Source organism: Pteropus medius, unplaced genomic scaffold (assembly GCF_902729225.1).
Source record: "Pteropus medius unplaced genomic scaffold, Ma_sr-lr_union100, whole genome shotgun sequence".
NCBI lineage: Eukaryota > Metazoa > Chordata > Mammalia > Chiroptera > Pteropodidae > Pteropus > Pteropus medius.
The window spans coordinates 2,253,851-2,280,545 of NW_024340696.1; the positions used below are offsets into that span (position 1 = coordinate 2,253,851).

The following is a 26,695-nucleotide window of genomic DNA, read 5'->3' on the forward strand; positions in this document are numbered from 1 at the left end:
TTAGGCAGTTAGCCATCTCACTAATGTATCTCCTTATTTCTGTTAATGCACTTTTATCACTCAGGCTGAAAAGTTGAATCTTTAAAAAAATTACTTTTTTGCATCATTGACATCAAATAAATATTCTTAATTCTCTCTTAATTGAGCGAATTCTACCTTTAGCTCGCGCTCCCAATGCCCTTACTTCACAGTGTTGCAGTGGCAGGTCTCTCTGTTCTCCATAAAGATCGCCATCAAATTTGTTCCATGAATCGTTTGCCAGCTCATTGTTCCAAAGCCCAATTCTAATTATTTGACTCTATTCCTTAGAATTCTTCAGTGGATCCCCATTACCTGCCAAGACTGATAACACACTTTTACACTGGCAGTTAATGCCTCACTCAGTATTAACCCAAATTAACTTTTCTACCTCATGTCTCGTCCTCCCCGTGCACTTATCTTTCCTTTCTCCTAACCAGAGTTACTCATTATTTCTCCAGATAATTCTTGAACATTGCTCTTTGTGTGTGTGTGTGTGTGTGTGTGTGTGTGTGTGTGTGCTTTGTTTATATGGTTTCCTCCTCCCCAAAAGACCTTTCCTCTTTTTTTACCAGTAGAGATCTTATTAACTTTATATGGTCCGTTTCAAATGCCCTCTCCTTTATAAGTATTTCCTTATTCTTCAAGTTCTATGTCATCTCTCTCCTTGAACCCTTAGAATATATTTCCTAAGTGCTTCTAATGTAACTTCCCTTCCTTTTCTTGTGATACGGAGAGTCGTTAATTGCACGTACAGGGGTAGCAAGTACTTGGCATGTACACGATTACTGTGCCGATGGCGGACGTGTGAGTTCACTACAGCTCTCTTTCCTGGGGTCCCAGTTACTACCTCAGGATCTTTCCCAACATAACACTCAAGGAAGCCACTACCAACTGATAGGAATCATCACACAAGATGAAATTTGACTGGCATTCTAAATAGAATAACTCCTGCTATTCTTCAGGCACGGTCTTGGCATTGAACACAGTACAGCTTTGGAGAGAGTTCCAGAGCCTTTGCTGAGTTCTGCCTCTCTCCTTATTCTCCGGGCATCATATTAAGCTAAAAGGGGAAGGCGGCCAGATACTTCAGGGCTCTGAGTTCTTTTGCTACAGTTTTCTCAGTAGCTCTCCTTATAGAGATATAGATGATGGATCGTTAAGAAAAGGCAACTAGTCTGTTAAAAAATCCGAAAATCAAAACACATGTTTTAATGTGAGCATTTCAATCTGTGGATTATGACGTTTTTACTTTATGTTGTTTATTCCCGGTACAGCTGGTTAGATTTTATCGTAGCTGAGCAGATACTGGCCTAGATGCAATCTGCCACTCTTTTTCAGGTCATAACTTGACATTTGAAGGAACATGTTGTATGTCACTCTCATATACACAAATATCCACACATGGCAACAAACACACAAAGGATGAAAGCATGCAAGAAGGCATGAATGAAATTCAGGAAAAAGACAACACCATTCCGATGGGTTTTGAAATTTTAAATCTAGGACAAAATCATTCTATTAAGATTTCATTCATGTTGAAAGTAATTTAAGTAATTATATATTTCAGGTGATTTTTTTTTTTTTCAGAAAGAGTTTGCTTTATCACTGTTCTTAATTACTTTCTACTTTGCAATGTTTCCCCACTTCTTTTCTCTGTGGGACTGTTTCTTTCCCCTTCTGGTACAATGGAAATGTCGATTGCTTTTCCCATTTCATTATTCCATCATGTAGATACAAGAAAACCAATCTGTTTGAGAGAACAAGATGATCAATGTATATGTTACAGTGAGTATTCACTGCTTATGTCATTCATTTCATTTCCATTGTATAGTAAACTGAGAAACCTTTAGTTATTTTGAAAAATGCATTGCCAACTGGGAAAATACATTTTGAGTAAATTTCAGGTTCTATCAGGTTTGGCTTTAAAACAGAGAGGGAGTGGGTTAGGGAGAGGAGAGGAAAGAAAAGAAGAGAGAATTTTTTTTCTCTCTCTTTTAAAAAAATTTTTTTTTAACATTTCCTGGTCTGGGCTCCATTCCAGCACTATATTCACATTTATCACATAACATAAATCAGATACCAGTCACAGTTAACTGTGATTTGTTATATGTGTGGATTTCTGTTTGTAGTATCTTTATTGAGATTTTCAAGCAATACTATATAATATGTAATCTCTACCTATTTAGAAGCTTCATGCTGCTTGATCACAAAAATGATTTGCATCTTCCTTATCTCAGTGGAGAGAGTATTTGATACAAGTTTGCCAACACGGAGTCTCCCCGGCGTAGTGTGCCTGGCAAGCTCTCTGCACTGCACTGGAGCACCAGCCTCTGTTGTTTCTGTGGGGTTAGAGATGCTATGGTTGGTGGCTGATCAACAGGAATTTAGTTGTGGAGGAATCAACTTAATATAAACCCCGATTTCTTCTCCCCGATCACCTCCCCCCACCTCAGCAGATGGCATATACGGTGATATCTTCTGAAGAGGATATAGCCTGGCCAGTTTGTTTCTCTTAATGTATCAGATATGATAGAGATAGCACCAGTTTGGGAGTCAGATTATCCAAGTTCAAATACTAGTTCCCTCAAATTAGTATCACAACCGCAAGAGAAATATAGAAATTTTTGCTCTTTAGTTTGCTCATCTGGAAGTGAAGAAACTAATATCTAATTTACAAAGTCAAGAGACTTAAAAAGTACCTGGGCATGATGTCTGTCCTACTATGTTAAAGTAGGCATTCAGGAAAAAGGAAGTGTTGATATCCTGCTGTATATGGGGAGAAAGAGGAGGAGGGGAAGGCACAAAGACACTTTGTGGTTTCATAGAGGTTTTGTAAACCTGTTTGTGGGCTTTGCTTTAGTTCTCAGGAATTCCGTTTTTGAAACCACTACCTTGAGCAATGTTTGTTTCCATGCAATGGATTTAATGTTCACACCTGTACATCAGTGTGTACCTACCAATAACAGTAAATAACCAGGAACTTTAGTTCGGGTCAGGAAGAGTAAAATTACTTAGCAGAGGTTTGAATTAAAAAATTATTTGGGTTCCATATCAGCACTGAAAACTAGCATGAGGTAACTCACTTGAGATGCCAAATTTAAGAGGTTGTCAAAAAACTCAGTAATCAAGGTAAATAATATTTGAATGCAATGTTTTCTAAAATTCAAAATTCTTGTAAAAAACTTACCATGAACAAAATACTAAGTTTTTAATAGAGGATCTAATGGAGGTGGTAATCAGGTGAAGTGAGTGAGATGGGTTGGAAAATGCTGGTATGAAGTCCAGTGGAAGTATGAAACACACCGGCAGGTGCCTCGTTGAGGTTTTAAGTGTTAGTCGGAAGATTTTGGAGAAGCAGTTTGACAGACGTTACTCAATGACTCTGGCTATCAATATAAGTGGGGCTTATATAGATGATCTTTTTCATCCCATTGTTTTTTCAATAATGGGAATATGCGGCCCCTTAGATTTTTTTTTTTTTTTTGAGGAAACTTAACCAGAGGCTATAGTAGAAGAAGGAAACTTAATGATTAGTAATTTTCAAGACCAATGTTGGCAAGTTTGCAAGGCAGTTTCAAATGTTTAGGCACTTTCACATTTGAGAAAAATATATTTTCAAAACCATTTGATAGAAAAATACTAGAATAGTGTCTCTAGTTATTTTCTCTGAATTTATAGTTATCAAAAATTCTGTTCAAGAAATTTTTTGTTCTGAACCCAATTTAGGTATTAGAAACTTGATAATTTTGTTTGGATTGTATTCAATAAATGTATAGATAAACAGAAATTAATATTTATTGTTATTAAGTAATAGCAGCTATAATTTGAATGCCTACTGTATATTGACACTAAACCAAGTATTTTTCATCCTTACCTGCTTTAATTCTCAGATGGATAATTTACAGGTAAAGAAACTGAAATCCAGAGAAGTTACGTGAGTTCAAGATCGCCCAGTCAATCAGTGAAAAGGGTAGGATTTGAGCCCAGGTCTTTCTCATTCTGATTTTCATGCTTAGCACAGTAAGACGAGGGTTGTCTTGAGCATCTATAATTTTTGTTTGAAGGGAAATGAGTTCACAGAAGTGAAGTATCAAGAAGAAAAATTATATCAACCTCAGAAATGTTTACCTCCTTGGAAAAGCATCTCGAGATAGAAAAACCAAAAATAACCTTCTAGAAAATGGAATATGATCCCCTCCAGTACGAATCCTGATAAGGGGACTAGGGTTGGGTTGACATGGGAGGAGTGAGACAAGGTAGGGACAAACCAGAGGCCCAAGTGGAAGCTGTGTGGGTCTTGTTCTGCTTCAGGGTATCTCCCTGGGTCTCACCTGCCCTACCTGCACGAGCCTGGCTATTGCTTCTGAGTCACTCTGCCACCCTAAGACAACCAGGAGATATCACAGGCTGTTGGAAGTAAAGCTCTAGTTCTGTAGACATCCCAGGCAGTGAGTGACACTGGCCCCTGATCGTGATATACTCTCTTTTGTCTCCAGTATGCATGAAATGTAGAATTCTGAGTAATCTAGTTCTTTGGTTAATAATAAAAAAAAGTACAGTAATAAAACACATAATAAATTTCATTAAATTCAGTAAAACTCTGATTGCCAATTCGGAGGATATCTCAGACCCTTGCAGTGGCTCCCTGTCACTGTTATAGGGATCAGTATCACTATGTGATACTTGTTCAGGACTGCTAAGACATCTGGAATCTCAGAGATGGGATTTGTGATACACCATAACCCAGGGTGTCCAATCACCTATTATAGTGGTTTTGAAACTATATTATGGAAAAATGACACTCGGGAGTTGCTGATGGGTGTGGTAAATGGGCTCTCAGCAGCTATCCCAAGGGCAGTCAGAAAAGATTCACTTTTATGGTTAGATTTGAAGAAAAAGCTTGCTTAGAAAGATGAGCTTAAATACATCTTTAATCAGATCTTATTTCCTCATCTTACTTTTATGAAATCTGAGCCCCAGAAAGTATAGGTGTCTTGCCTGGGGCCTTACACTGGATTAGTAAAGAGACTGAAATAGGAACCTGGATCTTCTGCTATCTGGCTTCAGGTGCTCCCTGTTTTGCCTTGTATCTGTCTCCATATCTGTTCCAAGGCATCTCAACCGCCTTGTCACTCATCCTCCTCACATCTTAGTTGTTTATCATCTGTGGGGAATAGTAAAGCAATTGCTCTGATGTAGAAAAATATTTTTCAAGGCTATGGCAAGATATCAACATTTATTTCTTCCTGTGACCTGTCACAATTTGAATCAGTCCCTCCAGAGGTAAAATGCAGAACATATCTCATCAACTATCAGGAGGTAGGGGGCCTCAGTGGGGACGTGTAAATGGCATTTTCATTTATATTCCTTCTATAGAGACAATAATAGTATGATCAAGGCTTATGTTGCACATGATGGCAGTAAAATCTTTATAGCCCTCCATTTAATAACAGGCTGGTCTTTCAGAAGCCATACAATACAAACCTACCCAGAATTAGAGATTAGGAAGAAAGAAATTCATGAGTTTGAGCAACCGTGATTATTGTCCAGAGAGACTAATTACTGTGTTTAATGAGCTTGAAGCAGGTGGAAGATGCATGAGAGTTCTGTGCCACTGGGTCTGGTAAAAGTTCTCTAGAAACCAAATTAATTTGAATATTTTTATTAAGAAAGAGTGGAGGAGAGGGTGGTGGATCAAGGAAGAAAGAACTGGTGGGAATAGCGTATGTACGGTATTTGGGTTTTTTTAACCTTTTTGATTCACACACAGACACATACATATAGACGCATTCTCCACTTTGAGAAGTTGATGGAAGCTAGGAATAATCTCCCCAGAAGTGTTTGCATATATATGCTGAACATGATTCAGGAAGAAAGACTTTAGTGGCCGGCTAAGGTCTGTCTATTGACTCGTGGATATCTATGAATCACAGCCTAAGAATCACTGATATAGCAAGAGACAAACCCAGGTATGATCTGGTTTATGTTATGCCTGATAAACCCTTCTTTTCTTCCAAGTGACTTTCGTTTCAGTGAGAAATCTCATACCTTTCATAAATATACTACTCTTCCTATGTGTTATCATTTTTCATGGCATCCTTTGGATTTTAAAGGACATTTTATGGAGCGGGAATGGGGCCATTTCAAAAAGGGACTTTGGTTATCACATCTCCCAGCCTGGGTTACTTTAGGTAAAGGAAGTCCACAGAATAGTAAACTATTCTGGAATAGTTTAAACCCACATCAGTGCAGATCTCTCCTCTCTCCTCCTGAGCTTTTAATGGACACCCCACCCACATTTACTAGGGCAATTTCCATCTTCTCCTTTCCCCTGTTCAACCTCAGAATGAGGCATGAAAGAATAGAGAAATGCCCAAAAGAAAGGCATTAGCAGGAAATGTAAAAAACCAGAGGGCCAAAATAATCTCTAAAGTACCTCCTGAATCACTCAGTTAACTGTGCCAAGTAAATGCTCTTCACTCCTTCAGGGCTGTTAGAACTCTCTGAAACTAGAGTGAGTTGGAACTTTAACTGAAGAAGCTGTATTTGTCTGAGAAACTCTTATCCCTGAAAGCGCAAATGAGCAACATTTCCTCCACCTTCCTTTGTCCTTGCTCTCAGCGATTTTTGGAAGGGAAGGCCAGAGCCATTAGAGAAAGATGGGTAAATGTGCCTTTGCTTTGCCAGCCATGTTTAAAGGTGCACAGTCTGTGGCTGCCTTGAAGCCAGTTGCCCTGGAGAGAAACAGTGATTTAGGCAGAGTGGGGTAAGTGCCTCTTTCTCAGATTTAAAAAGGATTGAATTTCTCTATGTGAGGTTAATAACACCAGGCCATCTCATGTTTTCTTGCTTGTTTGTTTGTTTTGGATTTGGGGTTTTTTAGCGGTTTGACACATTTCTCTTGTTGAATCTGTGTACATCCAGATTAATAATGTACTGTTGATACTAGGTTTATTGGTCTGTGTTTCTTGTGTTTTTTGGCTCCTCATTTTTTTCTTTCATTTTTTTCCTCATCTTTTCTACATTGTACAGAAATGATTCAGGGTGTTAACTGTGTCACTCCTTTTGACAACAACTAAGCCCCTAGGCTGGGGCTTTTACTCCCTTTCTTTGCCAAAGAGGATTGCCTAATGTTTGCCTTCCATTCGCCTTACTCAAAAATGATTAAGCAAAAGGAGAAAGGTTGGAGGAATGGCGTTTCTACTCACTGGCACAAACACCTGAAAACAAAAGTAGAAGCCATGTATTTGGGATTCGGAGACCCATGTCAAGGGACATTTTAGTTGTCACTAATTAGGCTTCATCCACCAGGGACTGGTGTTTCCACGTTCCTTAAAATTCAGCATGTTCTCCATCCTCAGGAGGTGTTGAGAAGGATGGAGGGAATCCTTTTGGTAAAACAGCTTCTGATGCTGTGAGCCTGCAAAGAAATTATGCCTCTTGTAACAACTGAGCTGTGCAATATTTTGGCCTCCTGGAGCCCCTGCTGCTACAACACTCCAGGAAGCAAATATCCTTCTTCAGAGAGAAAATAAAACTCTATGCAAGAAATCTCCAAGTGCATGCTGATTCTCCACCGAAGGCAAAGATTATTGTCTGTTTTTCTGCCCTCCCCCTGACTGTAGTCAATCTACCTCTTTTAGGCTTGGGAGTAAGTTAAAAAAAGACAGAGCTTAAAAAATGGGTACTCATAGCAGGGTGATGTGCTAAAATGGGTATTACTATGGATGGGATGATTTAGTGCTTCTAACCTTGGGATGAGGCTGCCTCCCTAGTAATTAGTGAGGTGACTAGTTTCATAAATGGTGGCCTCTGTGGACATTCATTTCCCCTTCGAAAGTCATTCAGCCTCTTTACCCATATTCCCTATGTTAATTAGTCATTTGCAAAGGCAATTGAAGAGAAAAAATGGGGTGAAATTGACTCTTGATCATAAATATCTTTTTAAGATTTCATGTAATAAAGCCAGAATTCTTTGAAGAAAGTTGAGATGACAGCAAGAGAAATAGATTTTCTATCTTCCCTACTTTCCTTTTACTCTTAAACTAGAAGATGTTAATGTGGTGATTTTTACATACAGGATCTCCTAGCACTGCTCAAACACACAAGAAAACATATAATGAGAAATGGATCTTCAATCGGACATTGAACCAGTGGACTGCTGACAAGTGATCCTAACAGGGAATGGCACTGGAGGCCACTTGTAGGCAACTCAATTGATCTTCACTTGCTGGGACACATGTGGACTAAATTCTAGGTTTTTTGTTTTCCTTCATTAACTGGGTCAGGACAACCGTTATGTAAAGTGCATTTCAGTTAATTTATATTATATCTCATATGTCATGTTGATTTATTTAACCCATCTAATCTCCACAAAAATTATGAGTTTATCCCTTTTTATAGATGAGGAAAATAAGGCGGTAAGAAGTTCTATAATTTGCCCAAGGTTCATAGCTGATTAGCGGCAGAGTGGGGACACAAATCCAGACAGCATGGCTCCAGGTTCATGTGCCTAAACAGTATGATATACTGCCTCTTACTATTGAGTATATTACATGTAAAGGACGTAGAACACAACTTAGAATGCAGTATGTGTCATGAGTATTTTGTTTCTGCAGCTTGTTCTTGTTCTTTTTGTCCTCCCCATCCTCTTCTCCAACTCCTCCGCACCCTCTCCCTTTCCCCCTTCTAGTTCTACTTCTTCCTCTTCTTCCTCCTCCTCCTGCTCCTTCACTTTATAGTAATAATTATTACCATATTTATTTTAACAATGTAGCATATCAGATGCCAGTGTTTATTATTAAGTTGCTGCATTTAGTGTTTTGCGAATTTACTCAGAAATTACTAATAATTAATTACATTAAGTATTCAAAGTTTTATATATTTCTCATGTGCTTGGTGATTTGTACATCAGAGATGTTCATTTTTTAAAAAACAAACTTAGAATCCTTGTGTAAGGAGCTTCCAGGACCAAAAGAAGACACTTCGCTTATCTCCCGAACATGACTCTACAGATTTTCCTTTTTACTAAGGATCATCCATGATGTACCTGTGAGAGCTGTTATGAATCAGACTGGTTTTTACCACAGGATGTTCCCATGTTTCGCATTTTAAATTGGAACAAAGGCGTTGATGGATTGGAAAAGCTTGATTGGTTATTTCCAGAATTAGATGGTTATCAAAGGCAACTTCTTTCTCCTTTCCCCCATCATCTGACCCTATGCTACCTCTCTCTGACTTTTTACAAGTGAGGCCCGATTCCTAAATGCCCTTCCAGTCCTTATTTGTCCCACTTCACATCCAGTACCCATGTTATTTTCTCTGAAACAAAACAAAAATGCCTGTCCTCTCCATATCCCACCCAATTCAACTATGCTTGCTCCTGCGAGTTTTCTTCTTTCTAATTACTGTTCATTTAGTGGCCTACTCTCTCTCTAGCACTATGCTGATTCTCTACACACATTAGTTCAGTCAGTCCTCACCAATGGTTTTATGAGCTAGGCATTATTATTTTCATATCGATGAGGAACTTATATCTTTCTTGTCTCTAATCAGTTGGCTGGTCTTTCACATATTCGACAGACATTTATCGAACATCTACTTAAGTTAGACTCTGTTGGTGTGTGTTTGTGTGTGTTTGTGTGTGTCCGCGCGCGCGCGTGTATACTAGAAATACAACAGTAAATAAAACAGAGTTTCCGCTCCTAGGGAATGTGGTGAAGGACATAAAGCAATGATGCCACTGAATAAGTTATTAACATTTTGGCAGGAGATGTGGATGGAAACTGTAGGCAGCTATGCAAAAATGGTGTTTGAAACCAGGTAGCCAGTTTCAGATCCTAGAGGCTAACTGTGATTTTGGCCCTATTATCTACTAATTTGAGCTATTGGTATACTATAGTCTCTACAACAATTGAAGAACTTATATGCATGAATAAATTAAAGTAGAATGTATAGATGTGAATAACGGGGGAAGCAGAGTATCTTTTATTCAACTGCATACATGTATTGAACATATATTAACACAGTGCTAATCACTAGTGACAGATAAAGAAAACTCAGTTCCTATGTAAATAGAAAATTAGTTGAATAGGAGAAAATATTAGTCTAATAGCAGAAAATACATATGTAAACAACTAGCTATCCTTTATTACTTCATAAAAGAGAGGCATTTTGATTTGTGTTTTTGTACTTAATTCATGATTAATGATTGAAGCCAGCCCTCACCTTAAGGCTACCCTTCCGTGATAAATGTGTGTAGTATATCACAAAAACCATAAAATCTTTTTGAGACATTTTAGAGGAAATAAAATTGGTTAGATTCTTCTAGCTTATGTGCTCCATAAAGGCAGATGTTGTGTCTTTTATTTATGCATAGTAGGTATTCAGCGGCTTATAAATAAATGATATTTACATAAATAATAAAAATGTACTAGAATTTATGTCTTCTCTGGTAATGTCATGCATTTCAGTTCAATTCAGTTCAGTCCAATAAATATTGATTTGCAGCATGTACCGAGTTTGATACCATAGATTCAAAGATGAATAAGAAACCATCAGTTTCTTTAAAGGAGTTTAGTCTAGGACAGGAGCACCAGTTGTTAGTAGGTACCTTCAAGACTACATTTGTTATGTCCTGTAGTTGAGATCAGAGACCCAAATCTCTTTGCCTTATTTTAGGAAAGGAAGAGTCTTTACATATGAGTAAGGGCTCTTCTAAGCCAGAAAATCAGTGAGGACCCAGGGTGGCAAAGTGGAAAAGAATATCTTCTCTGAAGTAGATTATGTTATTTGTTCAAAATTTTTGCCTTCTCTCTTTTTCTGGGCTCTTTCCTTTCCGGTTGCTAAGTTATTTCTTACTAGGTTTCTCTCAGTGGAAGAATTATACTTCCCACCCTGTTGACATCAAGTTTGGCTGTATGACTTGGCCAATGGAACATAAGTGGAAGGAACATGTGTCACCCGTGGTCAGAAGCTTTAAAGGCCATTGCACGGCTCAGCTGTCTCTTTTTTTCCCTCTGCCATGAGGATGGCATGTCCAATGTATGGGTTGTTCATTCTGCCTGGATTTCTGAGTGAAGAGGAATAGAGCAGAGCTGCAGCCAACCTGCCCAAATGTGTAAAGTGAGTGAGAATTAAACTGCATGTGTTGTAGAAACAGATTTTATTAGAGTTATTTATTCCAGCATTATGCCTAGCCTAAGGTAACTGATATATTTCCCAAGAGCAGAGAGAGAATATTCCCACCCACTCTCCCCATAGTGACCCCTGATCTCATTTACCTGTTCCAGGAAGTCTGGATTAGTGAAGAAGAGGATTGAGTACAGGTGGACACCATGTTCTTTTGGTTGCACTGCACTGTGATATAATAGCTTTGACCAAGTTTTTAATATTTAGAGAGCTGTTCATATTACCCAAAAATATAAAATAGAGGCAGCAGATCCTGGTAAAGGTAAAAACTAATAACCTTTATGAAAAGGGATCTTTATGAAAACAAAACCCAAAATGAGTTCTGAAATTGCCACATAAAATCGAAAAAAAAAAAAAGTCTTATCAACTAAGTTTCCCCCATCAGTTGTCGTGGAAGCCATCACTTTTTTTTGCAGGGGTGGGGGGCACAGTAGGTATAAAGCTGAGACAATTAAATGTTAACCTAGGTATTAGTAGAAAGTGCTGTGTTGCAAATAGAAGAGCCTTTGCTGGGTCACAGAAATGGATCCCAATCAGTCATGAATTCAACTTTTCTCATAAATCTTTGCAGTTACCATTATCATCAAAGGCAGCCTTTAGAAGCTAGAAAAGGCAAGGGGATGGATTCTCCCCTAGAGCCTCTAGAAGGAATGCAGATCCTCATTTATTTTAGATTTATGATCTCTAGAACTGTAAGATGATAAAATTGTGTTGTTTTAAGTTTGTAGTAATTTGTTATAGAAGCAATGGGAAATTAATACAAAGATGAAGACACTTTTGAGTGAAGTTATTAGAGTCTACATTTCTGCAGCTACCAAAATATTAATTAATTGTGAAGATAAAGACAGTGCTAGGTTTTGAGGCCAATTCCCAAAAGTGCTCCCATGCTCTCTTTCTTAAGAAGCTATTTAGAGATGTGCTTCTCCAAAATGAGGGTAGAAGCCATGAAATACATGGAATTTGGCAAAGCGAGCATCCAAACAGGAGAGAAATTGGAAAGGATAGGATATAAAATCAATTTAGACCAACCATAAACAATGTTTAAATAGTCATAATATTGTAGGAACTTAAAATTTGCAAACACAATTTGTGATCAAATGTGCTGGGACATTCAAGAAGCAAAGAACAAACAGGTGTCTTCCAAACAAGGAAGTCAACTTAAAATGTTAAAAATTAGAAAGATCAAGAAATGAGCATTAAGAGCAAGCTGCCTATCAAGGTGGGGGTAAATAACAGAAGATATAGCTAAAAGAAAAGAATATGTTTTCCTTTAAGTCTGGAAGTCAGAAACAGGAGAGATTTGATACTTTTAAACTCTGTGTAGGCCTAGAAATACACAAAAAGAAATACAATGAGAATGAGACAGGAAAGGAGAAAACCTTTTGTTCAATGGTGGAGTTCATTCCTCTATTTTCAATAATTCTGCTCTTCCTTGAAATTAAGTTTTCCATCGGACTTCTCACATCATGTTAAACGTCTGTTTATGCGGCTGTGTCCTGCACCAGTCCCTGAGCTTTGCTTTCATAGTACCAGTACGGCGGCATGCAGCAGGCACATGCTCTGCTTGGGCTGAGTTCTGGGTCTCATTCATCATTTTACCCCAGAAGCACATAAAATCCCTGGCATACAGTATATCGTGATTGAATAAGTGAAATTCTGACTGAAAGATGAATGAATACATAACCATTATTATGATTTTATGAGCATCATAAATCACAGATTAATATAAGAAAGAAGATATTTTCAAAGATTTACATGAAAAGTGGGTTTTTGAAATGTTCTTGGAGAGACAATCGTGTGCACACACATTGGTTCATATTCCAAACTTCAAAGTACATTATATAATTGTGCACACTTTAACAATGTCCCTTTCTCTACTGTATTGAGTAGGTAGATTCCACAGCTGAGTCAATGTGATCACAGTCAGAAAACACAACACGCACCACACTACGAGCCATGTGGAGTTGACTTCCCTGTGTCCAGTTGTGACACATTCCTCACAGCAGTTGCCAAGTGGTAGTGATATGAAACTGTATATGATTTTTCAGCCTATTAGAGCAATTATATACTACTTTAAAAATAATTCATATTTCTCCCATGCCCCAGTAATTAGTCTTACCAAATAAATCATTGGATGCCAAGACAGAGTAAAAGGCATCCTGGACTTGGATTTGAAAACCTAGATGCAAACCCCATCTTTATCAATCTCAATTAACTTCTGTGAGTGTATTCGTCAATTATTGTTGCAATAGTTCTGTGTAACAATTCTAAAACACAATGGCTTACAACATTTATTTTTCTGACTAGTAGGATGGCTAGGGCTCTGAGGGGTTCATCAAAAATTGGCTGGACTTAACTTCAGGTAGTGGTTAGGTTTAGATATATTCCAGATATGTATTCATTCTGTTTGGACTTTCAGCTACTGGACATGTTCTTTCTATGTTGATGGCTGAATCACAGGAGCTCAGCTAACTCATGAGAGAACATTTAACTCCTCATTGATTAAAGTATATGGTCAAGTCCAACATCAATGAGGTATACATCAGTCAGGGTTCAGTTAGAAAAAAATGAACTGTTATAAGTATTGCAGCAATAAGGGTTTTATTATTGTAAATTGATATTATACCGTTGTGAAAAGAGCTGGTCAATGAAAGTCTAGTAAAGGGGTAAAGGGGAATCAGAAGAAGCCAGGGGTAGGGTGGGGAGAGGTTACACTGTTGAATCTGATCTGGTTTGTGCTCTCAAGAAGCTGGTACTGAAGCTAGGTGGAAAAGCCTGATATACAAAGGTAGAAACTGTTGTCTTGAAGATAAAATGATACAGACTTTTGATGAACAAATAGAGTATTTCAAGCAACTGGCTTTGGAAAAACATTCTAGTTTGAACTTATTTGAGAGAGAAGGAAGGGAGAGTTAATTGAGGGCTAGTATTGTGTTCTGAGGTCAAGGGAGAACACATAGGGCTAATATCTTGTCCTCCATTTTCCTAGAGTCCTTAGTAAAGCCAGGGTTATGGTCTTTTGTGGAGAATAATCGCTAATGCAAATAAGTTTCTGGCAAAGAAGCGAAACAGAAGGTCTCCTGGTGGCATTCTTAGCCAATTTAAGTGCTATGAAGTTAGGAATTTATTAGGATTTCTGATCATGTTATTATTATTTTTCAATCTAGGCAAATTTGATTCCGTTACTGATTGATAAACATTCCACGAATACTCATTTCTTTCACTTCCCTCTAGATTGAAAGCAATACTTATCCCTGCTTTACTTAACAGAAAAATCTCAACAAGGCATTTATTTTTACAGGATTTATGACTTAGAAAGCTTTTGCTTTCTTCAAAGAACTACAATGGCTACCCTTCGTATCTGACTTCCCACTGTTTGGGAGAGATTTGGTGATCTCTGTGGGAAAGTGCTGAGGAAGTAAGTAAGAAAAAGAGGAAAAATGTATCTAATTCACAAATGATAAAATATGGCCCAAAGGTTATTAAAGCACATGCATTGCGATTTAGGAATTCCAGAAGGCTGAAAGATAGCAGCATCAAATGACTTTCTTGGCTGTGATAAGCTATGAACAATCTATGGATGATCATCACATCGGGCCTTTAGACCTGCCTACTGTTGCTACTGGCATTTTGTTCGTGGGGAGTAATTGCCTTGTGGTCACATCCATTATAAGCCACCATATTGCAGTGTTGGATTCACAGCCCACACTTGAGGCTTTCGATTTCAGAACAGTTTATTTTGATTCTCTAGCCCTATCACTTCTAATGACATAGAATTTTTAAAGTACTAATATGCATTCCACTTTTACACTCACAAGAAGTGGTTTTAATTTGCTCATGCAAAAAGAAATTGGTTTAATAATTTGATTGCTTTGTTCACTGAAATAGTGATTTTGAAACACTTAATATTAAACTGAAGAGTCAAAAATGTTTTAAAACATCTTTAAGACAATTATATAAAGCTCTTGGGCTTAAATATTAAAGTTAACATTGACAAGTTGGAAAGAATGAAAGATGATTCAAATGTCTTAACTGATTTTTCAAACAAGGGCTTGAATTTGAGTTTCCTATTTTAGCTTTTAAAGTGGTAAATGGGAAATTTTGACTTTATTAAAACCAGCATATGAATGTGGAAGCTAGTCTATTGAGGCATGGAAGCCCTGTCAGGCAAAGGGCCTCGATCCTATATAGGCTGTAAACACCCTAGCTTTAGTGCAGTGCCCAGCAAAGGTATGACAAGCAAGTTTATGACAATTTTTTATGACAGTTACTATTCCAAGCAAGTTTACAAACCCACACATTCTAAGCTGCCTCAGCTTTGAAATTCAAATGCCAGGTAATTTGGAAATCACTTCTGCGGAGAATGTAATATGATGCATTTTCTCTTGTCAGACTGAATCAATGACAAAGCCTTTGCATATTTACTGGTTAGAAGAGGCAGTGAGCAGGATAATCCCTTATCTGTCTCTAAAATAAATTAACCAACTCGGTTAACTTGGGATATGGGTTCACAAGATTTCAAGAAGTGTCTTTGCCAGGAACCCTAAAACTTCAGAGGGGTACCACCTCTTTAGAGGCAGGAGAGGATCCTACTACTTATCTACCTTAATCCTTAGATTTGTTGTTCTGTAAAATGATAAGAGTAACAACTGTTTACCTTAGGAGGCTGTGAAACAGATTAAATAAAATAGGAAAAATTTCTGTGAAGTGCTTGGAACATCTTAGACACTTGTTACATGCTCACTTTCGTCCATTTCCTCAGGTATCAGGCTTCCTTTGTGATTACTGGCAGGTAACAGAAAACCATGAAGCAAGTACATTAAGACAAAGATTTGAAGGTATTGGTATCACAAGTAAACAACACATGCCTAGTTACACTGCCTGTTGAAATAATTTGTTGACTATCTTTGATCCCTTACCAATTAAAACTTGAAATTCAACCTTTTTAACCATTCTTTCATCCCTTTGGTTATTCTATAGTTTGATGTTTTGGGTACTTTTTGAGGTTGTATTTGTTTTGGCTAAACACACTTCTTACATGATTTTTATAATATATATAAAATTTATAGCATTTCATTAATAATGAGAATATTTTGAAGTCATGTGAGCATCTTTTTCTACTTTATGCAAATTGGAAAATTGAGGACTCCTAGCCATTTTGTCTACAACCTCTACAACTAATCTTAAATTTAACTGGCCAGTTTAATTTTAATTTTTAAAGACAGTTTGAGCATTAGATAAAATTGGTTTTAAGCAAACCCTTTTTGATGAAGCACTCTGTTTCCACCTCAGGTATATAGTCAATCCCCTTAAACAAACAAACAAACAAAAAACCTGGGTCTATGGCCATACTACCCTGAACAAGCCCTATCCCATCTGATCTCGGAAGCTTAAGCAGAGTTGGGCCTGGTTAGTACTTCAATGGGAGACCACATAGGAAGACCAGGTGCTGTAGCCGTAAAAAATAAAAAAAATAAGGGATTGTAAGCTGACAAGGTCCTTGCAATCTGTGAGGTCAACCAAGGGTTGCCGCGCCTAAAAAAATAAATAAATAAAAATTAAAAAAAAAATTCTGGTCTCCTGAGACAGTGCAGTGCTCACTAGGTTATACAAGTCATTTGTGGGTTGAAACAGGTTTACCATTTGGGCTGCATGAACTTTGGATAACAAGAAGGGGTAAAATAAAAAATAATAATAAAATAAAAAAAAAATAAACATCTCAACCTGTAGCACAAACCAACAGTAACTCTGCCTAACTTCAGGAGGAGTGTGTTTGTCCCATCATTCCACAGTCCCCTGCAGCGTTTCGATATTTGTATTTCCTTGCTTCTCACACTGTGCTTTGATGGTGATTCTTCCCCAACCGTACAAGCAACGTAAAGATAGTTATCAAGTTCTGTTCATCAATATGTCCTTTACAGTTATGGTGTGGAGTATAGCAGGCCCTCAGCACATTTCAAAACAAGTAGCAAATGATTAGGGGGAAACTACATGTACATTTAAAAAAATCTTCAGATGACTTCCCAATTTAAAATACATTCAATCTAATTCTTTCAATTTATGGAGCAGACTACATTATAATCTAATGATGTTATTGATTTAGAAGGATGTTTGAGATACCTGCTTTCTTCCTGCCAATATCTGCTTGGCTGATTTCCTCTACTTCCTTTAAATGTATGAGCATATCTTTTCAAAGAGGCCTGTCCTCACTACCTACTCAATATTGCAGCATGTTCCCCTGCCTCACTCCTGCCACTCCCAATGCCTTTACCTGTTCTTTATTTTCTTTTTTTAAAATCCTTTTACTTTCCATCATCCTACATCATCTAATGATTTACTATAATTATCATTTACTATCTCTCTCCTCCTGGGAGTATGTAAGTCCCACTAGAGCAGATCTGTTGATTTGTTCACTGATAGATCCCAAGTACCTTGAATAATTTCTAGCCATCGTAGGAATTTAGTAAATATTTGTGGAAGATATAAATATAAGATATTTAAACAACAGAGAGTCAGTTCTGATCTATATACTATGTTTCTAAGGCAGGAGTTAAGATTTAGACTTTTTATATAGATTTACCATAATAAGATTGGACAAGTAAGAGAACTAATTATCAGAAAATTAATTTTTCCACGTATTCCAATTCTGATCTGCTGAAGTCTTGCCATAGGTGAAAGAATTTTCCTTCTGTGTTGGCACCAAAGGGATATTCTGTGCTTTGAGTGGCCATCATCACTGTCCTGCCCCTTCTCCCTTTGTCATTTGGCTTAACCTGCCTATTCTACACTTTTTCATGCTTAATCATGTTATGTCTTGTGCTGTTAACTCTCTCTAAACAGGAGTAAAATTAAGGGTTTATGAATGTGAACACTGAATTCACACTGCTTGTGGTTTTTACCTTGAATCCATCTTTATTTGTTGGATGTGCGAGTCTGGGCTATTTCCTTTATTGTATTCCTCAATGTTCTCATCTACAAAATTAGGCTAATCCTTGTATCTTCTTTGTAGGACTTTTTTATGGATGAATAAGCTCTTCTGTATAACACTTATAATAGTATCAACTATGTAGTAAACTCTCAAGACTACAACTCTCAAGAGGAAAATGAAAGCTATTTTAGCTTTGGCTTAAGCTTACTATAAATTTCTTGAGTGTAAGGACCATCTGGGCTTCAATTTTTTTCTCTAGGCTCTATAGAACATAATAGCAAACATTATGCCTATTTACTGAATGATTCTTTGGCCTTCCAGTGTGCTGTTTTGTTGGTTTTAACTACTATGAAGGCAAATACTCTTGTGTTGTCCCTAAAGATAGCTACAGAAATATAAAACAAAATGAATTTCACATAGTAATGATATTTGTTCTTATTATACTAACATTTCTTTGAGGAATCTAGAGTGAAAATACGTGTCATTGGTGGTTCTGAGAGCTATTAGCTTACTGATTCTCTGCCCTAAACCTTGCATAACTCAGCTGAAATCTTAACAATCGTCAATGGACACAGACTAAATGACGCTGATATAATGTTCTTAATAATGGATTTATTACTCGCTGCAACAAGAGCTGTTAGGCTTTATTTGTAATAGTAGTTATCTCTAAAGAGTGCTGGGGTATGGCTGATCAGTAGTTTGGTTTTGCGTTAGGTGATCTGGGGAGGTTTCAAGGAAGAGAGAGTCTATTCTGGATTGAATACTTTAATGAGGAAGGGGTAAGTGCATGATTGGGGTATATTAATTTTTTTATTCAGGAATCTGTAGAAATTGAGTAGAGATAAAGCCATAATTGATAAAGAAGCACCAATCCCTGTTACCTGAGAGTGGGAAATGTTTGGGTTTTTTTTGTCTGTTTGTATTATATTCTTATTTTTATCTATGCTCATACATGACTTAAAATGGATATTATTTCATTCTCATTCTATCATGATCACTGAACAAATGCATGTGAAATTATTTGTGTTCAGGAGGAGAACATCAGAGCTTAAATGTTAGAGCTAAGCCAGATATCAGGTGAAAGTTGTCAGGGCTGCTTTTTTCTTTCTACAACCTTCTATGGTTCTTGCCAACTTTTCTACTTCATTCCTCAAACTTCCAGGAATTAAACTGAGTCTTGTTCTGATATTCCAGTCATCCAAAACCATAGATATAATACATTGCTTAGACTAGACTCCCTTATATTTCCTATGCCTCATCTACCCAATCCCCTTTCCCTTCTAGTATTAGATTAGCTTCAAATCAAGGGGAAAGTGATCTCATCTCTTTGGCAAGCTGCACCAGATTAGTGACTTCCCAAGTTGAAAGGAAGCCTGGAGGTTCATTAGACTTTCACACCATGTCCATTAGCAGTTTCTCTCTCTCTGCTACCAGATGGGACTGCCAGGACTTTAATAAACGTTGTGAGAGCATCTGCCCAACCCATGAGTTCATATACAATCCCATGTCTCTTTTGGTCATTTTAGACATACCTATTTTATCACCCAAACTAGATAATATTTATCAGAGGTAGGAACCATGTCTGTTTTAACCCTCACAAAATGTATTACAGTAATGAGCATGCCAGAACAATCACGGAATGCTTTATAGAATGATCGGCTAGAATGCCAGAAGGCAGAAACATTCATTGTCACTATGAGAGTGAACCACCTTCCGCATGGTACCTTTTCCTAGATAATAACTAGTATATTCTGGTTGAAAGTAGAAAGGCAAAAAAAAAAAAAAAGAAATCCTAATTCTGATTCTATTACTTTTTTTAGTAATTAACTACTTGTCTAAATTTGTTTTAAAATTTTTATTCTTATTTTCCATTTTTTGTAACTCTGTATTTTTCTATTCTCTATTAGTTTGTCATAAATCATTTCAGAGAATCTGTGTATTTGCCAACAATGTGTATTATTTTAGGATTAGAAGGCTCCAAAAGCCCTTCTCAAAGGATTGTTTTAAACAATTCTACAGGTGCACCTCAATCATACCCTCTCCTCACATCTTATTTTGGCAGAATCTTCAGTTTTTTATCTTTTTTAAAGGACTCAAGTTATAGTAATAAGTAAAAAATGTGTTTTGTTTTATTTGAAAACTTTGCGCTTGTAGTTACCAATCACAGCACAAAGAATGTGCATATTTGCATTTACCATTCCATTGATTTTGCTCTGTTCTTGGCATTTTGTATTTATTCACAAAGAAAAAAGATGAAAATAATTCAATGAAAGTCTTCTGGAAGGAGAAAATACCTTATACTCCCTATTGTTTACATATAAAAAGAACATTTCTTGCCCACTTTTGCAAAAAAAAAAACCACTATTTTTATTTGAACTCAAAATGTGTAACTTCTTATAGTCCACTGGATTTACTACATGCTTGGCATTAAAAATGGAGATTACTTCAGCAACATATTATTATTTGGTTAAAAACATAACTTTTCTTCTTTACCTGCCTCTCAACTAATTAAACATAATGAGGAATAGATCTTTTATAATGCATCGATGCATTTCTTTAAAATGAAACTGTGCAAACCCTCTTCTGTGCCTCAGTAAGGTTATGTAAGATGGTTGTGAATTGTTAATGCTTCTTTTTACTTTTTCCACTCAGTTCTAATTTGATAAAGTCAGTAATGTCTGGCTCCAAAGATAATTAGACAAGCATTTCCTGTCTTACTGTTTCATAGAGTTGTGAGGCTGTTCATGGGAAGCAGGCCACCACAGGACAGACTTAAATCTAGAGGCTGTTCTATCAGTTAAAGCTGAGGGGTGAGGTGGGACACAGGCTGAACTGGAAGTAATGGGAGGAAGTATGGCTCAAATGGTGAAGGCGGGTGTGTAAGAGTATGGGAACAATTTGTAAGTGGGAATACAAGCTATAGACAAGCTTAAGAAATTACTAGACTTAAGTGATAGTAAAACACTATGACAGGGAAAAAGAAAGTTAGCAGATATTCAGACAGATATGAAGATACTACCCAAACTTCTCATCTTCAGAGTTCTTGGAAAAAAAAGAATCCCAGCCCCAGATGTCATAAAGTATAAAGAAGTGAATAGGCCACAAGAACAAGACAGATTTTAATTTAGGCTACATCTGGAGGACAGGAAAAACATAGGGCCAAGGGCTGAGTGAATTGGTTTTATACATTAAAAAGTGTTTAATATCCTCTGATTATGGGGAAGCAAATTGATCTCTAGTCATGGACTGAAACAGTTTTTGCTGATTGTAGTCAGATGGCACCAGCAGAGGCAGGCAGAGCTGATTTAGAGGGGTAAAGATAGGGGCCAACGTGTTACCGTGACCACTTGATCAGTGTTAACTAAGGTAAAGCATAATAGATAAATCAACAACTCTGGAGCCAGGGCCCCTGCTTTGGGGACCATTTCTAGCTAATATAGTACCTTTCTGGATTTAGCCATAAAAAGGAGCTTTGCAACTTCATACCATGTTTCAACTTGAATGCTTTATTTATTTATTATTATTATTCTTAATTTATTTTTTATAGTGACAATGGTTAACAAAATCTAGTAACTTTCAGCTGTACATTTTAACGGTAAGGCATATGTATATATATATTTACGTTATGTGTTCACCTCCCATAGTTAGATTTCTTTCAACCACCACATATCTGACCCCTTTGACCCCATCGACTTGAATGCTTTAGTGTTAAGTATGTCTTCCATATAGTTTTCATCCATTCTCCAAGGAAGTAAGCACCTTACTACATCTTCCTTATTTCTTCCTTCAGGAATTTCCTGACTAGTCATTCATGACCATTTCTAGCAACAGACACTACCCATTTTGTCAATATCTTATTAGACCCTGCTGTTTAGCTGCCTCACAACCTGGTGACTAATACAATATTTAGACTTTTAGAGCACAAAGCTAGGCATTCTTGGGAAAGAAGAAATGAGATATGTTATTTGCCTTTAAGGAGCTTTAATTTTTCCAAGGGGAAGCATGACGAGAATAGAAGAGAACAGAGAATAGGGAAAGAACACGGTTAGTGACTGGAATATAGTAGGTGTGAAAATGTTTATTAATTCACTGTTGAAGTGTCTTAAAGGCTGAGGAATTTGTTTGTCAAGAAGGAGGTAGTGACAAGCAACATCCAGTGCTGGACAGTTGAGGAGAATGACAAAGAATAAAGTTCCTGGGGTTTGGAAAGAATGGTGATGTTAGTCCCCTTATGAGAGTAGATTCTGCAGGGTGCTGGGGTGCCATGACCGCTCACCTTCCTGAGAAGAGTCCACAACTCTCACTGATTGCTTATAGACCAGAATTATGTTAAAGACTTCTCCCCCTGACAATCACATTTACCCGAATTATGTTGAATTCTGTAAAATTTATGAAAAGCAGAAATTATAGTTGTTATCTATACTTAGTTCGCAGTTCTACAGAGCCTGCTGTGTTTTTGCAAATGTTTGAAACTCCTTTATTGTTTAATCTTTTTCATCTTACTGCCCACATCTTGCCTACTAGGATCATTTCCAAACCAACAATGAACCAGCTCTACTCTCCAGAACACAGTTTTCCTAAACCAAACTTTGGCTCAGATTGTTTTTTCTATCTCAATTGTCCTCCCAGTTCTGCCTTTCAGAAAATTGCCTGTCTTTGAAATCCCTCCTCTTTATGTTTTTCAGGGTAACCCTGAACCCCCACTCATTTCTCACTTGGCATACTTTATGTTCTGAATTGTCTTTTGAAGGTTTTATCCTACAAGCAAAATCGCACAGTTCTTTGGAGTTAGGATTATACTAATTTGTACTTCTTTGCTAATATCATGTGCACAATCATTAAAGTCTGCATGATGTTGTAGCTTTTGTGTTAGACAGATCTAGATTTAAGTCATAACTCTCAACCCAGTTTTCTACCTCTAAAATATGGATAAAGATACCTGCTTCTCAGGGCAGCTATGAAAATTTAAATAATGTATGTTAAGTTTGGCTCCTTTTGTTTCTTTATAAGTCTTATATTTTCTTGTCAGTTGTTTGATAAGATCTGGCATCAGTAGGCAGTACATCTTCAACAAGATGTTCATTAGTGCCTTGGCTAAACAAGATAGCCTGGCATTAAATTTATTTTGATGTTATTTTTTTTTTTTAGATACACAGTGAAAACTTGATTAAAGAGAACCTCACTTCATGGAATACATATTTAACTAGTAATTTCACTGTGTTCCTTTTATCACTCCTAGATAGCGCTTTTAATAATGCATAGAAATGATTTAATTAAAATAAAGACGTTTCTCATCAGTAAAGACTTATTTTGTTTTACTGATTAAAACAGAAAAGAAAGACTGATTTTTTAAATGATTTACAGTGTTCACCCTGTTTACTTGATTAATGTCTATACATTCTTCAGGTGTCAGTTAAGATAAATCTATAATAAGACTTTTCTGATTGCCTGTGGTTGTAGTTTGGAGCCCTGATTCTGAAATCCTATGAATCAACCCTGAATCAACCCTGGCCAAATACTTCCTGATTTGCCTGTATCCAAAAATAGAGAATAAGCTTCATGATTGCATGGCTCTTGTTTATTTCAATCTCTGATGATCTTCTACCATCTCACAATGTAACTCCCTTAGAGGAGACACTTAATAAGTACTTGTTGAAGGCAGTTAGTTAAGGATGGTTCAACAGAAAGAAAGATAGGCTAAATTCATTCTAATTAACTAAGAAATTAAATTATGCAGGGTAGTCCACTTATGTCAAGTACTCCGGTTAAATTTGAGGGGCATTTAGATATAGTCCTTCAAATATTAAGCTTATTGAGTTATTTCACATGTATTAATCTACTATGTACATGGAATTCTGATAAACTCAGTAGAAACATCTTTTGTCCTCAGAGATATATAACGTGAGTCTGTGCTCAACAGAAGATTGAGAGAAACCGGTCTGTAACAGCATTGGAGCTGAGGTAGTACTTGACAATGACACCTCGGCACCATGTATATTTAGTTTACCTAAGTAAGAGATGAGGCCAATGGCATAAACAAAGTGAGAATGGATGAGGATACTAATAATTTAAGATCCTGAAGTGGAAATTGGCTACTATTACATTCCTATAAGTAGAAATGTCTGTTGTCTTTTGCTTATTTTGTTTCTTTTCATTCTATACTTATTGTGCAGTGATTATGAACTATATGGATGGCTAATTCTTAATGAATCATTTTTAGTGTTCGTATTATTGAGTGAGTGCAGTTGTTTAGATAACATCACCTGATGAGAAGCAAAACATGATCATCATGAAATGAAGGATCTTTTGTCTTTTTTCCCCTTCAGAATGGAAATGGAAGGTTATTTTTGTTCTTATTTTATTTAAAATGGAAAGTTATTTTTTTCTGATTATAAAATGTGTTGCAGTTTCATTGTAGAACACTCAGATAATATCAAATCATAAAAGGGAAAATCCAACCAGAGATAACCCACATTAATATTTTGTACGTATTGTTACAGGTGTTTTCTCTCTATATATCCACATTTACAGTCCTCCCAACACTCTTCCAATGCATGTAAGTTGACACCACATTTTAAACTAAAAAATGAGACCATGCTATAAAAAACGTTAAACTTTTTCCCCTTAACAGAACATCATGAATATATTTTTAGACAATAGACCTACATTGTCATTACCTTAAGCAGTTTCTTACTGTTGAACAGTAAAGGAAAATTAGCTTAAGAAGAACTGCCATGATCATCTGTATACTTCATTTTTGCACATTTGTTGACTCAGTCCTCAGAAAAAAATTTTGGAAGTGAAATTTTTCTCTGCTATGCACAAATTGTTCTCTGTAGAAGTTATACTTATTAATACTCCCATCAGCTGGGTAAGAGAATGCCTATTTCATCACCCTATCCACATTGGATATTATCATCATTTTGAGTCTGCTAATATTACAATTGAAATTAGATTAAAAACAATTTTTATCATAAATTTTATATTGATTTTAGAAAAGTTGATTAGTTTTTTGTATTTTCTTTGCATTTTGTTCACATTTTATTCTACCCAGTGAGTGTATAATATTTTCAATTTTTTAACTAGTGGTATCTCATTGTGTGTGTGCTTGTATGTGTGATTGCAGTCTCCATTTCCCTAATGACTAATAATGTTTGGAATCCTCCCATGTGCTTATTTGGCATCCAGATGTCCTTATGAATTTTCTATTCAGCTTTTATACTCATTTAAAAAACCGGGCTGTTTGTTTCCTTTTTATTGAGTTTTGAGACGTTCTTATATATTTGGAAAAAAATTCCTTTATCTGATACATGCTTTGCAAATATTTCCTCCTAGTATGTAGATCGTCTTTTCATTCTCTTAACAATTTATTTGAAAAGGAGAAGTTTTTAATTTTGATGAAGTCCAATTTGTTCTTCTATGGATAATGCTCTTGGTGTTGCATCTAAGAAATGTTTAGCTAACCCATCGGCACAAGGATTTTCTCAAGTTGTATTCTCCTGGAAATTTTAACATTTATATTTAGGTCTATGATACATTTTGAGTTAATTTTTTAAACGAGGAGAAGTGTGGATCAAAAATATTTTTTCTTTTGCACATGAATATCCATCGTTCCATGATCATTTGTTAAAAAGACTTACTTTTCTCTATGGAATTGCCGTTGAGTCTTATTTCTAGACTTTATTCTTTTCAATTGATCTATTTGTCTGTTTTTAAACTAGTACCACATGAATTTATTATCATTATAGCTTGATAATAAGTTTTGGAATAAGACAGAGTTAATCCTCATCTTTTTTCTTCTTTTTCAAAATTATTTTATCCTTTCTAAGCCTATCAAAACACATTTTCAATTTTCTTTATTAGTGACCTGTTAACGCTAATGAAAATGAATAGTTATGATGCATCTGTAGCTTACTTCTGGGAGGTCAGAAAAAGTAGAAATTTATTGTCATTTTATTATTGTTCACTTGATTTTTTAAAAATAGAATATTCATCCAAAAAATATAAAGACTCTTTTGATCTGATAGTATAGCTTCAAAAGAAGTGTACCAACTGTGCTCTTCTCTTTTTCCTTATAATTTCACTGTGATCACCCTAGGGGATAAATCCGGGGATATCCAATGAATTTTCTGCAAAACCTTAAAGAAGAAGAAAACAAGCAATAAAAAACATTGTTAATTTAAAAGGAAAAGACTTCTAGGTTCAGTCTGCTATGGTGTATTTTGAAACTGCATCACAGTTTGGATATTGATATTTATAGCTATAGATAGAAATATGATTTATGCTATTGAGGAATGAGCCAGTATAATTGGTATGTCATATCATGATACTAATTGCAATCTGGATGAAAATTAGAATCGATGGAGTCATGTCTTAGAAATTCTAACACATTTGAAAGTACGATTGGGAAATAGAAAATGTTACTTTTGCACAAAGTCACTGGAGACCCAGATTCCCTCTTGAGACACCATCATGTTCATTCCAAGCCTACATTATGAGTTAGGACGCAAGGCTGGCTATAAGTTGACTTATTTACCTGGAAGAAAGCAAAATCTG

At 36.4% G+C, this 26,695-nt stretch overlaps 1 protein-coding gene and 1 pseudogene across 5 annotated transcripts in view; both read left to right on the forward strand.

Annotated features, from left to right (window-relative positions):
- NELL1 (neural EGFL like 1) overlaps positions 1-26,695 on the forward strand; it is a 719,285-nt gene that overhangs the window by 574,579 nt on the left and 118,011 nt on the right. The window lies entirely within an intron of this gene.
- LOC120609654 (uncharacterized) lies at positions 16,550-16,669 on the forward strand (annotated as a pseudogene).